The following is a 14,494-nucleotide window of genomic DNA, read 5'->3' on the forward strand; positions in this document are numbered from 1 at the left end:
GTCTGTCTTCATATAGGGTCACATTCAAAGTTCCTGGGAGACATATCTTTTTGGAGTAGAGTGTGTGAGTTCAACCTAATATATCACTATAGACTCATTTCCTTTGCACACTTGGGGAATTTTATTCCTAATAACTCGAATTATGATATTCTTTAGTAATATGGTCAAAAAGCAAATACTGGAAACCAACATGAGTAGAAGCTCTGTATCTATATCTACCTTCTCTATTTGCTGGGGCTAGTCTAAGGTGATTTGTAATTTCTCATTTCATCTGAGTAGAAACAGGGGCATTTTCTGGCATCTCCTATCTTATGAGCTTTTTTACTATAGGAGCTTTCCAGCATGCACAAAAGTATAGAGAGGAATAAGAACCAGCACATGTGCTGAATGCTTAGCTTTAAACCTTGTGAATCTAAGATGAGTTTCTCCCTTCATTTCTGCCCTTTCTTGTCCCGTACCATTGGAATATTTTATAGCCATCATATAACTTCATTTATATATAATCCAGTTTGGATTTCTGAGATGTGGCCTCTTTGTAAAAATCATAAGTAAAATACTATTTTCACATTTTTAAAAACCACTGTTTCCTTAGTATCATCTGTTGACCAGAAATTGTATAAGTGTTCAGTTTGTTTATTTGGACCAGGAAACAAATGAGATTTTCATATTGTATTTTGTTAGTATTATTATTTTTTTTTTAAATAGGCCTCTTTCTAAATATGATCACTGCCAGTAGCTCCTCAGGGAAGTGTGGGGCCTCATGAGCTCCTCTTCCACTGTCTGTGACTGAATGTTCACGAGCTCCGTCTTGTGCAGTTATTCTGTAGGTAACCTCAGCTTCTGAGAGTTGATGAATACAATGGCCGTGTCACATCCAGAAGACAGATCCACAGCACTCTCTCTCCTCTTACCTTCTTTCTGTGACCTCTTTTGAAATGTTTCCTGAGCACTAGAGAGAGTGATTTAGATGTCCCATTTAGCATAGAGCACTCAACGCACGTCACTTATCCTCAGCACTTTGAGCAGTTATGAGTTTCTGCAGCAACCACTGCCCACTGCCAAAGAAGCTGCTCTGACCACAGCTGAGAGTAGTACTAATCCATGGGCATACGCATGGACATTTAGAAGGCAGTTTGACAACAGGTCCATTCTAGTAGATTCCCCATTAGGGTTATGATCACCCCAGCTATAGGCTTCTGAGCAGATTTTCAGGACCAGGCATGAATTTCCTTCTGTGGAGCAGGCCTCAGATCCAACCAGAAAGCAGTTGGTTATTGCCATAGCAGACATACCACCATTGTACTAGTAGGCACTCTTGCCTAGCAGGCTGGTCAGTATTGTAGCACACAGCGTTCACAGGTGAGAAAGATTGTGGATAACTTTTCTTTCCCTGAGGAAAAATATTAATACTTTCAAAAAAAAAAAACCCTCTTGGGAATGATAAATTTAGAAATTGAGTAAAATGTTCTTAATAGAGAAAAGGAGCATATTGGAATAAGATTCTCAGCATAGGAGTTTTGTAATGCTTTGCATCTTTAAGTACAAGAGTATAATATACACTTGATAATACAAAACTAAATTAAAATGCATTGAAATATAGAAGAAAGATGAGGCTTTGGCACCTGGCTTTTCATGCCCCATCCAAGTTTGGGGATTTATCTGAACTCTCACCTTCTTCTTCACTGTGAAATACATCTGCAAGGTGTTGTGAGCATGAAAGTTCAGTACTAAGAACCTGCCTGATCCTCATCAAAGGGAGTTTCTCAAAAGAAGAGAATCCTCAAACCAGTAGGTAAAATCAAAAGTATCAACATTTCGTTACAAACTTAGAGACATTAAAATGCGGCATTTTGTTCCCTAAGGAAAAAAAGAAAAAGATTCTCTCCTCAGAGTTCCTGGGGGCTGACACAGTTGCAGCTTCCCAGGATCACGACACGATGGAGCTCACTGCATCCTTACATTTCACGTAGTCAACCTGCCCGCTGATTGAGATTCTACAGGTGGTGTCAGAGATGGGCTAAGATCTCAGGACTTTTTTTTTGGTTTTTCAAGATAGGGTCTCACTCTAGCCCAGGCTGACCTTAATTCACTATGGAGTCTCAGGGTGGCCTCGAACTCACAGCAATCCTACTACCTCTGCCTCCTGAGTGTTGGGATTAAAGGCGTGCACCACACCCAGCTCAGGACACTTTTTTGTCCTGTGGATTTTGTTATTTGTCATAAGAGTCACTCAGGCTAAGACTAAACTCATCCATTTAAGAAGCAGTTTTTTTTTTTTTACCCCCAATGGCCACATGCAAAGTGTCCAGGAAATAGTGATGATCAAATAAGTCTGTGCTTATAGGGCTGGAGAAGCAGGGAATACAATTTCAAGTAGTAATAAGTGTTATTTATAGGAGAAAGGATGGTTAGAGCAGTTTGCAGATGAACAGACTGGAAAGTCTTTGCTATTTTAGTTGAGATTAAGGAAAGCCTTTTGAGGGTGACCCTTAAGCAATGGCTTAATAAGAGAGAGGGTGCTATGGAGAGAGTCTGTGTTACACAGGAAGTTGGGCAAGGTAATTGTTCAAGTCCTGGTACTCAATTATTTAAACCGTTTATGATAAAGGGCTTGTGTGTTAGTCAACTTCTCTTCACATAACAAAATGCCTGCACTAACTCACTTATAAGGAAAATAGAGTAATTTTGCGTCAGGGTTTTAGAGGTTTCACTTCGTGGTTGGGTAGATCATTGGTTTCGGGTCTGTGGCAAGGCAAGCACCTTTTGACAGCAGTGCTCAGCGGAACACAACCTCATGGCCCGGACACACAGGAGAGGAAAGGGAAGGACGGAGGCTCTACAATGCGCTTTGAAGACACACTCCCAAGGACCAAAGGCCTCTGCTAGGTCCCACCTCATAAAGGTTCCATCATCTCCCACTGACTCCATCCCAAGGACCAACCTTTTCACATGTGGATCTTTGGGGGACACTGAAGATCCACTTCAGCTTGGCTCACTACTTAGCAATCCAACACTGAATAAGTTATACAGAGCTTCATGTTCAGTTCTAGTCATACCTTGGACCCTAGATCCTATTGAAAATGAATAAATTCCTGGAAACTCACATTTCTCCATGTAAGGAATACTATCTGAGAAGTGAACATGTAATTTGAAAGAGTTTTTAGAATTTTTTTTTTTTTTTTGCCCTTTCTAAGGCATAAGAAATGACATCCTGTGGTAGACTGCAGAGCCTAACAGAAGACTCTAAGGCACCCATAAATATCCTGTATGGTTACTCTTCATAAATTAAAAATAAACTGTTCCAAACATAGAAAACATGATTCAGACAATAAATACAGTAAGTTGGATTTCAACATAAAAGCTGATCTCTTAAAAGACTTTGTTAAGAGAATGAAGCCAGGGGCAGGGAGAAAACATTTGTAAGTCATATCTCTTCTAAAGGATTTGATTTACAGCATATTTAAGAACACTGAGACACCCAATTTTTATTTCTTAAAAGTGAAAGGAAAAAAGAAACCTCAGAACTCAATAGTAAGAAAACAATGCATACCAGGAGCCATAAGTTGAAAAATCCCAGGGCCAGAATTGGGATACCTCCAGTGAGTTGTTGGCCTGGAAGGTCAAGATATTACCAGTGCTTCTGGTTGCTGACTACATCTAGAAGGGAAGACCCCAATTGCCGAAGATACCCTAAGCATCAGTAGCAAGACACTGAGAAATCAAGCAGGCACTGGACTGAAACCTCCTTGCTATGACTAGCTATCACAGTGCTGAAAAGTATTCTGCAGCCTGCTGGGAGAGAAAAAGTCAGAAGTACTCTTAATCAGCAGTGGACCCTGTCAGCTGACCAACCAGGTAAGATGAGGCCACTGCTCAAAAGCCTACGGCTGGGAAAGCCATAGATAGGCCCTGGGTGAAGGTTGGGGGAGCTGCTACTACTGTTGTTTGGGTCCATAGATATGTTGTGCCCATCAGGGTGCCTTCTAAATGTTTATGCCCAGAGATTAGCATTGTTCTCACATTTGGTCAAAGAAACTTCTCTGCGCAGTTGGCTGTGGCTACCGCGGAGACTCAAAGCTTATGGAGGTGCTGAGATGGGACAGCTGAGGCGTTTCTATCATGCCCGTCAGGGCTCAGAACACACTGCAGAAGACGGGGTGTAGAGAATGTAGGAGCCAGAGAATGAGGAGGAGTGCTTGAAAACACTGTTTTGTTTTGTTTTTTTTAATGGCCATAACCTCGTTTTTGACCTCACAGTGACTGTCAGCTGTACAAGACCTGTACAACATTGGGCCATCAATATACCAGCACGTGGATGATGGCAAAGGGTAACGAAAAAGATATCAAAGTAAAAGAGGGAGAGGTTGGGAAGAAGAGATTCAGTGGACAAGGGACAAAGGAAATGGTGGAAGGAAATAAGAAGTTAGTAAGAGGGGATTATGATCAAAACACATATGTACATGTATGATACAAAAAACAACGAGAGAAGGAAACAATGCAAACGAAGGCAAAAACATTTCAATATATTCTCCACCATGATTGTCTATACATGACAAAAGCACATAAAAAGATACTAACCACCATTAGTGATGTCAGAAACGCAAGTCAAAGTTCAACTGGACTGTGCCATGCCCTGGCAATGCTGTTGCAGTGAGAAAGACTTCCCCTCTCTAATGCTAGGAAGGAGGTGGAGGAACGCTGATTCACTGCTGATGGGAATGCAAAGTCAGTAACTACTTGTAAAAACTTTTGTAAAAAAAAAACCACACACACACATACTTTAATAAACTTTCTATCCTTAGGTATTTACTCAAGAGAATTAAAATCTCATGTTCTTATAGGTACACGATTGTTATAATAGCTTTGTTTATAATAGCTAGAGCAAAGACAAAAAATGAGAAACAAATTTCTGTCCACAGTGAAAGAATACTGACCTGGTATTTTGACAAAATGGATGCCATTTAGCAGCAAAGATGGAGTAAACTATTCAACCACACTAGAAAAAGGATGATTTAGGCTGAGTGGTAGAAATCAAATTTTAAAAAGCACATAGAGCATGACCATTTATGTCACGTCGTGGCCCGTGGTTTATGAGAGCCTGGGCCACAAAGTGACAACCTACCTATCTGGACATGATAGTGTGTCCCTGTAATTTATGCTATTCAGAAGGCTGAAGCAGGAAGATCACAAGTTGGAATTCAATCTGGGCTACTCAGTAAAAGCCTCATCTCAAAACTTTTCTAAAAATTGAAAATAAGAGACAGGGGATATAGATCAATGTTAGAGTCCTTGCCTAGCATGCATATGACACTAGATTCAATGGGGAGCACTGAAAAATAAATCTAATAAATGCAATCTAAATGATAATGATGGAGAACAGATTTAGAGCTAGACTAGGAAAGTGGGGAAATGAAGTGGGGTAGGAGGAAGGCATAAGGCATGAAGAAATTTGGGGGGGTTAGTAGATATGTTTAGTATTTTGATGGTGGTAACATATATGTATGTATTATAGATATACACATTTACACATGTCTATGTATGTGTGTGGAAATTCATCAGAAAGATTTTAAGATTTATTTTGTTTATTTCATGCTAATTATGCTGCAAAAATAAATGATAAGTAATCATTAAACAATGCAACAATTAAACCCTTCAACACCAAACACTAGCTAAGAACAGAACATATGATTGAAGTGGTATTTATTTGATCAAGTTGCTTACCAGTCTGTTCCCACTTGAGTTTCTGTAATGGGAAAATTACACAAAATTATTCTGACTATGAGTGAGAGAAAAACCACCTGTTTACATCATGTTTGTGTTGTCAGAATTGTTGTGACCCTGGAATGGACTAACCAAGAAGGGTCATCAGACCACAGTGCTCTAAGTTGAACTAACTGCTCACATTCTCACAGGCACCATTCCCTGGCTTAGGGGCAGAGCGCACGTGAACATGCATATTTTGTTTGTTCTCACGTAGAGGCTGAGGAATTATGACCTGGTGCCTTCCAAGTTTCATTGGCTAAGAAATCTTACTAGAAAGAAGTTTTGTATTTTTGACTTGTCTTTTCATTGTTAATTTGTTTGTCTCTTTCTGTGGTGCTGGGGATAGAATCCAGGACTTGGAACATGCAAGGTGCTTATTGTACCCCTGAGCTGTTCCTCTTACCCCATCTTTTAATGTGGAAAGGTTCTTAGCTTACCTCAAGATAAGCATGCATAAGTGCTTTAGCAGACCCTGGAACAGAATACCCCAGGTCTCAGGACAGCTCGTCTGGGAAAGCGTTATGCTCTCCAGGAAGCCATCATTGCTTTGTACTTGGTCATTGCACTTGCTTTGAGTGTATTGGATAGAGGTTAATTTACTGCAGAAACCACCACCCTCACTAACTCACAGTTTCTCACACACAGAGTCATGCATCTTGAGGCCCTTGCCTTCCCACGTGTGTCCAACTGATCCGTTTTGTAATTACCTTAGTCGCAGCCAATGCCAAAGCACCACAGGATCACTGACTAAATCTGTCTGCTCATGCCAGCCATCTGCAAATTCAAGTCACCACAAAAATGTATCATAAAATGCAGGACAGACCCCCTCACCACTACAGGGAAATTAGTGTAAATGGACTAGTATTAGTGGCTAAACAATAACCTAATCAGATTCTACTTTATAGCTAGAAATACATCCTCTCCTTTTGAAAGTTACCTCCTTTTCTTATGTTTCAACTTATGATCATTTAGTTCAAGAGTTGGCAAACTTTACATGCTGTGGTAGTTTGATTCAGGTGTTCCCCATAAACTTATGTTTTCTGAATGTTAGGTCCCCAGTTGATGGCAATTTGGGAATTAACACTTCCTGGAGGCAGTCTATTTGGTGGGGGGCTTGTGGGTGTTATAGCTAGCTTCCCCTTGCCAGTGTTTGGCACACTCACCTGCTCCTGTTGTCCACCTGATGTTGGTCAGGACGTGATGTCCACCCTCTGCTCATGACATCATTTACCCCTGCCATCATGGAGCTTCCCTCTGAATCTATAAGGCAAAATAAACCATTTTTGTTTTCCTGCCAGCTGCTCTTGGGTGTTTTCTACCAGCAATGTGACCCTGACTGCAACACATGCCAAGAGCTCAATCATAAATACGTAAGTCTTTGTTGGCCAAGGCATCACAAAGACATTCTGAAGGTACTTAGCTGCTCATTTAAAATGATTCTATGGGAGGGTTTGGGGGCAGCAGTTAGAGTTAGCCCATGGTTGGTACAGACCTCTGACTTTGATGTATGTGATCAGACACTAGCTGAATTCAGCTTTGAAGTGGTTTTGTTCTAAATTGATTAGAGCAAGAAAAACCTTTGTCATGACCTGGTGACTTTTTTTTTAAATTTTTATTTACTTATTTATTTGAGAGTGACAGACAGAGAGAAAGACAGATAGAGGGAGAGAGAGAGAATGGGCGCACCAGGGCTTCCAGCCTCTGCAAACGAACTCCAGACGCGTGCGCCCCCTTGTGCATCTGGCCAACGTGGGACCTGGGGAACCGAGCCTCGAACTGGGGTCCTTAGGCTTCACAGGCAAGTGCTTAGCCGCTAAGCCATCTCTCCAGCCCTGGTGACTTATTTTAAGACACAAGGAGGCGAAACCTCACACATACCTTACTGGAGTTATTCCAGTGGAATTACTAGGAACTTGGATTCTCTTCACTGGTTCTTTTTGAAATGTTTACTAATTCGATATTTTTGGTTTTCTTCCATAACCTACTTAAACAAAAACACATTTTCATCAGTGCTTTTAGTCTTTCCACTAAAACCTTTCAGATCTTAAAAAAGAACATTGTGGAGATAATTAGTTATAACTTGCTTGCAAACAAGCTACAGAGCAGCATTTTTTGGTAGATACTGACCTAAATTATTAGAATTATTTTTTCCATATGAATATTTCTTAAGTGAGTAAATGTTTCCCTGGAAAGCTGCATTTTTGGAATCTATATCCTTTTCCTGAGAGATAAACTTTCATAGAGTACATATGCTTGTAGTTCCTAAACATTTAAAGTAAGTGAGATGATTTTGTGTTCACCTTTTCTCACACTTGATCTCAAACTCTGACAGAGTCCATGGCCATATGGAAGCATCATTCTACCGAGTCCCAACCAATTCTGCCACAAGTTTTTCCCTCTCCCCAGGTCTACTGCCTCACTTCCACAGTCCTCATCACCTCCCTCGTCATGAAAATGAACTGAGAATATATAAAGTCTAATCTCTGGGCTGGAGAGATGGCTCAGCTGTGAAGGCACTTGCCTGCAAAGCCTAACACCCCCAGCTTGATTCCTCAGTACCCATGTAAAATCAGATACACAAGGTGGCACATGCATCTGGAATTTGTTTGCAGTGGCTAGAGGCCCTGGCATGCCCTCTCTCTCCCTCTCAAATAAATAAATAAAAATAATTTTTAAAAAAGTCTGATCTCACCATTTCTGCACGTCCAATTTAAAAATGTATGTGTATTTTCATTTACTTGTCCCTTCCTTCCCCCTTCTCTCCTTCCTTCCTTCCTTCCTTCCTTCCTTCTTTCCTTCCTCCCTCCCTCCCTCCCTCCCACCCTCTCTTCCTTCCTTTCTCTCTTTCTTTGCTTTGTTCTTATTTCTAAGGAGAATGTGGCTACTCTCCTTAGCACATGCAAGTTCTTAACTTCATCTTGGTCCTCTACACCAATTCTGACTTCAGCACACCACTCGTCATGATCTATGTATTCCTCAAGGACCTTTTGTGGACACAAAATCAAGTTTTATTTAGTTAATTCACTGAAGTCATTCTTTTGATTTTATTGAAGTATAAATTACCTAGCTGGACGAACAATGTGCTTTTTTATTTTTTTTGTTCATTTTTATTTATTTAGTTGGGTGCGACAGACAGGGAACGAGGCAGATAGAGAGAGAGAGAATGGGTGTGCCAGGGCCTCCAGCCACTGCAGACGAACTCCAGGCGGGTGTGCCCCCTTGTGCATGTGGCTAACGTGGGTCCTGGGTAATTGAGCCTTGAACCGGGGTCCTTAGGCTTCACAGGCAAATGTTTAACCCCTAAGTCATCTCTCCCGCCCGAGTAATGTGTTTTTTAGCCTATCATTTTTTACATTACTAATAGTGCCTTCTTCTGTCTTTATTGATACATGTTGTAGAGATGTACTAATGTTTTCATTAGTCTTTTCAAAGACTCATCTTTTGTACGACTGCTGATCTCTAAGTACTCACATTTTCACTATTTTCTAGTTTTACTTTTTCTCTCCCTTGTATTTATAACTCTTTGCTCTACCTTCTGCAATCAAATATTTAGTTTGCTTATATTTCATCCCTCTTGCTTGTACTTTTTACAGAAAAGACTTTGAATTTATAAATTTTCTCTAAGTACTATTTTCCTACATCATATCACTTCAAAAAAAGTTTCCTTCAGATGGGTGAGGTGGCACACGCTTTTAATCCCAGCACTTGGGAGGCAAAGGTAAGAGGATCACTGTGACTTCAAAGCCATCCTGAGACTACATAGTGAATTCCAGGTCAGCCTGAGCTAGAGTGAAACCCTACCTTGAACCACCACCCCCCCCCACCCAACAAAAAAGATTTTCTTGCAAATCATTTTTTTTCTGGGTTTTAGAGGTAGGGTCCCACTCTAGCTCAGGCTGACCCCAAATCATTTAAAAAAGTTCATAATTTGCATTTTGGCTAATTGTTTATATCTTTTATTGTTGATATTGTATATACATGAAGGGTGATCAGATGGCATCATGAATACTATCTATTAATGATAATATTTTAATAAACTGATGACTTGATTTAAACTTTATGATTATTGATATATTTGACTTTAAAAATATTTTATTTTTATTTGTTTATTAGAGAGAGGGGGGGGGAGAACAGGCATGCCAGGGCCTTCTGCCACTGCAAACAAACTCTAGATGCATGTGCCACCTTGTGCATCTGGCTTATGTGGGTCTTGAGGAATCGAACCTGGGTTCTTTGGCTTTGCAAGCAAGTGTCTTAACTGCTAAGCCATCTCTCCAGCCCCCATATATTTGTCTTAATATTTTATGATTCTCTACTTGATTTTCTTTGCTCTCCTCTTTTTCACTTTTATCTATTGAACTTATTAATGGCTCTTTTTTTTTAACTGGCTTGTGATTAATTTTAATTTCTTAAATTAGAGCATGGTTTTATAAATTCTCTCAATATCCATGTATTCTTGAAAGTAGTACAAAGGAGTTTAAACTTTGATCCTCCATTTCCGTTATGTTATTTTTGTTTCTTGTTTTATTTCACTGTGAGAAACATCTGCCCCAGGGCTGAGGAGCCAGTTCAGTGGATAAAATGCTAACTGTGCAAGCCTGAGGACGGCATTACAGATCCCCAGCACCTACGTAAATGCACGGTGGACGTGGCAGCTGCCTGTAATCCCAGTGCTTGGGAGGCAGAGGCGAAAAGTCCCAGGACACGCTGGCTAGTGACAGTAGCTGAATTGGCGACGAGCAAGCTCTCGGCTCAAGTGAAATATCCTGCTTTAATAAATAAAAAGGAAAATGATGGTGTTAAGACTCTTTGTCTCCAGCTTCATCATGGACGCAGATTGGCACGTGAACCTCCCCCATACATGTGAACCCACACACATACACACTTTTACCTACCATACACACAGACATAGCACCTCCCAAATAATAATTTATCCTATTTATTGTTATACTTTTTATAGCCAATGCTAATTTATATTTACCAATGCATGGAAAATATGATTTCATACTGAATTTTACTACTACTTTTTTCCTTCTTCTTGAACCAAGTCTCTTGGCAATTATGTAATAAAAGTTTGTGAATAGTAGTTTCCATGCATATTTGTGTAACTATGACTTTTACCCTCTATTGAGTGATGGTCATACTGGTTATATAATTCCAAGTTGACAGTTATTTTCTTCAGTGCTATGAAGATATTATTTTACTTATTTTGGCATTGATTGTCACTGATCAGAAGATTTTTTTGTGAGTTGAATTTTCATTGGGAATCATATGGAGGAGCTAAAATGTAGAAGAGTTAAAGAGTTAGAAATGTTATGAATGAAAACAACTGTCCAATAAAAAAACCAATAGAATCTGCAGCGTGTCTATTTCAGCTAATGTTTGTTAAGGTTATCAGATTACGTATGTACAAACACTATATTTTATACACATGCTTATATATCAGGTATAACGAATTTCTTGGCAAAGAAAACATATGCAATGGAGCAAACCTGGAGAAAATGAAGCTCATAGTGGAAAGGATTCGTGGAAAGGGTTGAGAGAGGAGAATGTAGCTGATTGGACTGCACAGAAACGAGGTAATGGATTTCAAAGAACCATGTTAAGACACACCAGGATGCCCAAGTGTAGTACTAAAAACATCCAGTAAAAACCACAGTAAAGTATTAAGGAAGAAGCAAATGAACAGATGTGCCATTTAAAAGAAACGCAGCGGGCTGGGAAACACAGGATTAGAGAAGTCAAGGCTGGGGATAGGGAGAGCTAGGATTAGGCAGACAAGAAGTGATGTTAGCCTTAAAGTGGATTGTGGGGACGAGAAAGAAAGGGAGGGGCTTGTCAGGAAGTGATAAAGGGGTGGGGCTATTTGAAAACACAGTTTGGAAGGAATCATAAGAAATGACCACTATTCTGGCTAGCAGACATTGTCCCTGGAGGAAGATGCAGTTGGGTGCACATGCGCACCAGGGAAACTTAGAGGACTGTCGCCAGGCAATCCTGGGAGAATCATGACATAGGGACCATGCGCTCAGGACTGAGATGCGCAGTAAGAACCACATGGCAGTCGAAGGTAGAGCAACTGATGAGAGCTCCGGCTCCGGACAGAAAACTAAGCCAGCGCGAACTGCTTTCGCAAGATAGCGGGGAAAGCTTTCCACTAACCACATACACACGAGGAGTCAGTGCGGAAGCACAACCAGAAAATTCGTGCCACTGAAGCCACTGGAAGGGAATGCTCCAAGATTTTGTTGATCTGACAGCACACAAAACACTGCTGACCCTTAGCAGGGAATGAAGCCATACTTGCTGAGCACATGAGTGGAGGAAGGACTCTTGTATTTTCAGAGGTTCCTTAGAAGAATGGGGAAGCGAGTGCTGAGTTCTTTAACAAGCATTCTGGTGGTGATTTTGGCAACGCTAATCCTATTGATCAGACAGTGTTGAGTTTAGCATGCAGGTGAGTTGAGCTTGTGGACAAGTTTTTTAGTTTTTTTTTTTTTTAACAGAACTGAAGAGAGAAAGAACAATGCTTGGAAGATATTGTGTGGTGAGAAACCTTATTATCTTTGGATTTGAGAGGTTTCGCTGTATTTAACCGTTGGTAGGAAAGAGCCAACGAGCTCAGAATGTCAGAGAGGCAAAGAATGAACACAGGAGCTCAGAAAAGAAATTGACCAAGTTTCGTCAGTCAGGTAGGTCTAAACTGGTCTGGACAAAGGGATTCAGAGACCAGGCGGAGGCTTGGGTCTTAGACAAAGAGTCTCTCCATCTTCCCCAGGTGAATGGCAGTCAGATCTGTAGGCATCATGCAAGAAAGGTAAAGACATCCTACAGCGTAGTACCTAATTCTTCTCTGAAGTAGAAAACAGGCCATTTGCTGGGAATTAAGGAAAATTATTAATTTTCTAGGTTGCCTGGAAGTTCTTAATTTATATTTCTATGAAGCATATGTCCTACCCTTGGGACCTTCCCAGGAACCGCTACTAATTAAGACTTTTTAATAGTCCAACTGTAAGTGCTGGTTTTAATCATTTATTTCCTAATTTATGCTGCTTTCCAGCAAGAACACGGCTAGGTTATTTGGCAAAGCTAGATATCCATTCCTCTCCTTGTCACTGTTGACTCGAAAAATTCCTACACTGTTAACGGTCACTGGTTCCACATATGATATTTTCCCACTGTCCCTTATGAATCTGAGAGATATACTGTCAGGCAAACAATTTACACTTATAAAGCAATAAGTGGATCTCTACTTTTATTACCTCAATGTTACATTTGTTCTTGGCTGAAGAGAGTAACTGATCAACATGAGTAATTGTGGTTGTTTCATCTAATTCCCATCAGAGCAGAGGGATACGCCACCTCAGCTGCTCTGGACCCTCTTATTCAGGACAGGTGTGTGAAGCTTCCTGGGGTATAAATATTGAAGACAACTTTGGACTCCCTTTATTTCTCAGCATAATGTTGGGGGTAAAGGCTCCAGGTGCATTGTAATAACTTGGGCCTTGAGTTTCACTGTGTGCTACCATCTAATATCAAGGTATCCAGTACTGAAGTGATTTCCTTTCTTGACCAAGGATGTGACCAATCAATGCTCATCATGTGAATTCATAGCTTTTTAGTTGAAACTTTATGTTAAGTATTACCAACTCTGCAAGTAAACGGTTGACTTGGCACTGATTCTGCAAACCAGGCCATCATTTACTAAACTACTTTGTCCTGAAAAAGATATTTTTACTTACTGAATACTGTGTCGTAATCAAACATATTTTAGTTTCTCTGTGAGAATAACAATGAGTGATAACCTCACAGTAAAGTGAACAAGGGTGATTTTATTTTTTATTAGCATTAAAAATAAACTTATTGGACTGGAGAGGTGTCTTAGTGGTTATGGTGTTTGTCTGTGAAACCTAAGAACCCAGGTTTGACTCCCCAGAACCCACAGAAGCCAGATGCACAAGGTACTGCATGCACACAAGGTGACAAATGTGTCTGGAGTTTGTTTGAAGTGGCTAAGGCTCTGGTGTACCAATTCTCTCACTCTTTCTCTCATAAATAAAAAATAAAAATAAAAATAAAATTAAATGTGGGCTGGAGAGATGGCTAAGCGGTTAAATGCTTGCCTGTGAAGCCTAAGGACCCTGGTTTGGGCTCAAACCAGGACCCACATTAGCCAGATGCACAAGGGGACACATGTGTCTGGAGTTCATTTGCAGTAGCTGGAAGCCCTGGTGTGCCCATTCTCTCTCTCCCTCCCTCCCTCCTCCCTCTCTCTCTCTCTCTCTCTCTGTCTCTCTCTCTCTCTGCCTCTTTCTCTCTCTGTCACTCTCAAATAAATAAATAAAAATAAACAAAGAAATTTTAAAAAATAAAATTAAATGTATTGAGGACAACTACACATATATACAATGTGCCCTGATTACAACTCCCTCACCCTGTCTTCCCTTGGACCTTCACATCTCCCATCATCTATCTTTTTTCCTCTAATTATTGTTATATATTTTTATTAAGTAGAAACTTTGTATGGATACATCATGTGTTGGTACCATCATTTCCCTCCTCCCTCCTCCACCAAGGGACCTCCTTAGTGGGATTACTGGCATTTACGGTGGAGTTGTGTGCTATGAGGTGTGATAGCAGCAGTTAGACATTGGGAAGGCAATGTGTCTGGATATCCCCTCTCAGCCTGTGGCTCTTACAATCCTTCTGCCCCCTCTTCCACAAAATTCCT

This window comes from Jaculus jaculus, chromosome 7 (genome assembly GCF_020740685.1).
Source record: "Jaculus jaculus isolate mJacJac1 chromosome 7, mJacJac1.mat.Y.cur, whole genome shotgun sequence".
NCBI classification, from domain to species: domain Eukaryota; kingdom Metazoa; phylum Chordata; class Mammalia; order Rodentia; family Dipodidae; genus Jaculus; species Jaculus jaculus.